Raw genomic sequence first — 4,884 nt, 5'->3', positions numbered from 1 at the left:
TGATGGCCACGGTATAGCAGGTCTCAGAGAGGGACAGCATGCTCAGGAAGAAGTACATGGGAGTGTGGAGGTGACGGTCCAGACGAATAATAGTCACGATGACAACATTGCCAGAGAGGGTCAGCAGGTACAAAGTTAGAAAGACAGCAAAGAAGACAAGCCTGTGCTGCCACCCAAAGTTGGAGAACCCTTCCAAGAGGAACTCGGTCACAGCAGTGGAATTTGGCATTGGCACTGAGGGAGGTCTAGGTCTGGGCAAAGGGCAGGTGTGATGAGCCAACCATGAAAGAGAGTAGGCTAACCCAAGACCTTCAGTAAAAAGTGTGACCATCGGCTGAGCAATGTCCCGGACCTCGAGGGTCACCAGTATCTGCTGCTGTCCTCACATCTACCCACCTTCTTCTTTGGTTCTACAGAAGTGTTACCCCAGGATCCTGAGATTGATGGCAGAGAGAGATCTGAGAGGAAAAGTAGAGACAGAGTAAAGGAAAGATGAGTAGAAGTAATTACCCAGACATTGGAGAGGTGAGTCCAGGTCAAGGAAGAAGCTCAGTGCTATAGTTCCTCCTCAAACACTCTTGAATTAGCTGGGAAGGATCCAGTGAGGAACAGTAACTGAGGTGGAAGACAGAATATAGCTGAAGTTGATATCCTTTCAACACTGGTCAGAATGCACTGTCACTGTCAAATGCCCCAGCACCATCCTCCAATGATTTCTGCTCCCCTAGAACCCTACCTAGGTCCTAGGCTTCACTTCCCTAAGCCCTGAACCTAAAAATCCCCAATGATTGTGAAAGACTAGAAATGGGAGCATTTCAACAAAAAATTCCTCCTGAAAACCCTGCACCAAGTATCCTCTAGGGCTGTGGGCAATGGTTTGATAAAGCACAGCAGGTATTCGGCTTATCTCCTTGGATTCTAGCAGAAAAGAGAATGGAACAAAAAGGACGATATCCCTTTCAGTAGGGAGTGGGTTTTCCTAGTGTGAGAGCAAAGGTAAAATTCATCTAATTGGAGAAGGACCAGATGTTTTATTTTTTTCCTTCAATGTTGCATAGTCCAAGTTGAGATCAGGATAGAAATGAACTCATCTCATGGGAGCTCAGAATTGGAGACTATACAGTGGCAGGTTTAGCCTTGCCCTCTAAACCCATACCTACTCCTGATAGAGCCCACCACGTTTAACCATTGCCTCCATTCAGAAAACTGAGGGTCATCATTTCAGACGTGGAAAAGAGTCCCTCCTGAATTTCTGTCCTCTCTGTCCCCTCCTCCCTGTGCTTTCTACCAACACTCAACTTCTAAGCACAGACAAGCATTCTCTGTAGGGACTGCAATGGTCTCCCAGTCAAGCTCCCTCAGTGCATTGACGTTGGTCCAAGTCCAAGCCTGCCTCCTGAATGTTGTCATAACATTCTTTAAAAAAAAAAAATCTGCTAATGGGATTCACCCAAAGAATGTGAAAATACTAACTCAAAAAGATTTCTGCACCCTGTTTATTGCCACATTATTTACAATAGCCGGATTATGCCAGCAGCCCATGCATCCATCGACAGATGAATGGATAAAGATGTGGTATATAAACACAATGGAATATTACTCATCCATAAAAAAGAATGAAATCTTGCCATCCTCAACAACAGGGATGGACCTCGTGAGGATAATGCTAAGTGAAGTAAGTCAGAGAAAGACAAATGCCATACAATCTCACTCACATGTGGAATTTAAGAAACAAATGAACAAAGAAAAAAAAAAGAGATAAACCAAAAACCAGACTCTCTATTATAGAGAACTTACGGTTACCAGAGGCAAGGTGCTGAGGGAAGGGGTGAAGCCGGTGAAGGGGGTTAAGCGTACATTTATGGTGAAAGGCACGGAGTCATGTATGGGAGTGTTGAATCCTCTATATTGCATGCCGGAAACTAATGTGATGCTGTATGTTTACTGGAATTAAGACAAAATTGCTAATGGAGATTTCCTGCATAAATTCCTTCAGTAGTCACTCAAAATTTTAAGAAGAATATTTAAAATCATTACTAAATTAAGCGTAGTAATAATACCTCTTGGAATCACTGTATTAGAGGGGTTAGTATATTTGAAGAGTCTGACACAGCACTGCTTAGGGATAGGGGTCTTCAGCCCAGCATTCTAGGATTTGTAAACAAGCCTGTAATTATTCAGCCTTGATTTTATAAATGTCATCATTTCCCTTCCAGTTGCTCATATGGACTTTGTCATGTGCTTTAAAAATCTTTCTGGAAGTGCACTGACTAGATCCACGTACTGTTACATGTACTATCCCAACATAGGTATGGCTCTGGTAGGACAAGATTTTTAGTTTTGCTTTTAATCCCACTCTTGAAGATGCCCAACATTTTCCTTCTCGCTTAGATCACAGTAGCCCATCCAGCTGATATATCTAGGAAAAATCTGTAGTGACATCCAGAATGCATTCCCGGGTCATCATGGATAGTTTGGAACCCATCACTAGAAAACCACAGTTTTCATTATACTTGCACACTTACATTGAAATTCATCCAGGTTATTCTTATAACTTAATTTCACTTTCCTGGCAAAAGATTTTACTCATGCCTGTAGCCTAGAATACTTCGGTTTCTTTCCTCCTCCAGACCATTAGTCAGCTCTAAATTACCAACCCCTGGAAAAACTCTATCCCAGAACCATTATGTGGGTAGACTCAGCAGAACGACCAGTAAAGGGGCACAGAGTGGGATGGGGAAATGAGAAACACTGGCAAGAGCAGGATTACTCATCTAGGGTGTAAGAAATGGAGGTGAAGAAGGAGAGAGACAAAAAGGTAGGGAGGGTAGAGATGGACAGCAACGTTGAAATTCAGACCGTATCCTTGGCTTTGAGGTTATTACCCTTTCTTCTTTTCAAATACATGATCAAAAAAAAAAAAAAAAAACAAAAACAAAAACAAAAAACTGACACAAAGCCTGTCCCTGACCCAATCTTGGACGAATACACTACTTACATTTTTCCTCCAGGGAGGAGAACTTATTTATCTCATTGTTCTCTGGGTCTTTTTTAAGTCTACTGTAAATAATAAAATTTTGCTTCAAATTCAAGCAAAACCATTTCTTCAGGGGTTCAGTGTGTTGAGTACATCATGAAGGGTGGGTGCAGTGCTGGTATCCGGAACTCAGAGATAAACCAAGAACGGTCCTCCCTTCACAGAGCTTGCATTTCTGAACAGCCCAGTGAAAGGTCCCTCAAGTCTTACGTCCTTCCTCCCTCCATTAGTTCACACATCCATACTTCCAAAATGATAAAAATCGGAAAGATTCTCTGTGACAGATCGGGTCTCCCCTTCTACAGACCGTCACTGGCGCTGTGACAATGCCGCCACCATCCCTATTCACCATCCAGGCATATGAGGAAGTGAAACTCACCAGCAGTCTGCTTCTCTGCTCTTCTGAGTCACAGCCCTACACTCGGGAAATATGACTGCCTGCAATAATAGATATGGTTCTGTTTGAACTAATAGTTATAAAGCATTTCCCAGATTTTTGTCAATGCCCTTCCTGAAATTATTTAAAATCCACCAGTTCCTTGAGTTTAGATCACTGTAGAAATACTGCTCTCCTATCGAAAGTCTATGAATTTTCTTATCTGAGGGTTACTAACATCTTCCTAAGCAGAGCTGTGGTTTAATGGAACTCCTCCTTCACTGGCTAATCTTGAGATACCACCCAGAATGTGACACTGAAAAGAAACTAGAAAGGAAGGAAACAACGCATCGCCCCATCTTCCAGTGCCTGAGCCCACAAGTGAAGGACAGAACAAGCCACATTAGGTTCCTCGAGATTCCCACAGCCTTCTCTGGCAGAAGCTCCTCTTTGGCTCACAAAGCAGTAACTCTGGTTTGAGGTTTCTTAATAAGGTGCAGATTGCTTGTCCCAGATTCCTAGGTCTCTCTCCCCAAAACAGCACCGACTACTCCCAAGTGACCAATAGCAGAGGGCACAATCCAAACAGCACAGTGTCTAGAGACCTCATTACTCAGGAACCTCATTTCCTAATCCCAGGATTAACATTGAGAGAGAGAGAGTTGGCTTGGCTATTAGGAGAAATCTCTGGGGGTGAAAAGGCTGACTTCAAAATTTGATAGGTTAGGCCAGGGTCCTGCTAAGGTATGTGTCATACTTTCCGTCCATTTCTCTGGTGCCAAGGAGAGGAGCTTAATATGGAAATGGCTCTTATGTGGCTCAAGAGAAGCAACAATAGTCAAGTAGGGTTTAAGTACGGACCCTTGCAGCCAGGTCCACAGAGGGCTGACCTTCAGACGTCCCGCACTGAAGCCAGTTTAAAGTCCCAGGGTACCATCAGCCATCCAGTCTACGACTTCGGTTGTAAGAACTTCACATTTTAAAAAATTTTTACTTAAATTCCAGTTAGGTAACACAGTGTAAAATTAGTTTCAGGTGCACAATAGTGATTCAACACTTCCCTATGACACCCGCCACTCATCACAAGTGCAGTCCTTCATCCCTATCACCTGTTCCACACCCCCGCTCCACAACCAGCAGTTTGTCTCTACAGTTAAGAGTCTGTTTCTTGGTAAGCCTCTCTTTTTCCCCCTTTGCTTGTTTGTTTTCTTAAATTCCACATGAGTGAAATCATCCAGTGTTTGTCTTTCTCACTCTTATACTTTTTTAAATTGTAGTTCACATGTTACATCNTTTTCCCCCTTTGCTTGTTTGTTTTCTTAAATTCCACATGAGTGAAATCATCCAGTGTTTGTCTTTCTCACTTTTATACTTTTTTAAATTGTAGTTCACACATGTTACATTAATTCCAGGTGTGCAACATAACTGTGTTATGCTGGGCTCGCCACGAGTGCGGCCACCATCTGTCAGC

Source organism: Ailuropoda melanoleuca, chromosome 8 (genome assembly GCF_002007445.2).
Source record: "Ailuropoda melanoleuca isolate Jingjing chromosome 8, ASM200744v2, whole genome shotgun sequence".
Lineage (NCBI taxonomy): Eukaryota > Metazoa > Chordata > Mammalia > Carnivora > Ursidae > Ailuropoda > Ailuropoda melanoleuca.
The sequence above is the reverse complement of the archived record's forward strand: the minus strand, read 5'-3'. Positions refer to the sequence as shown.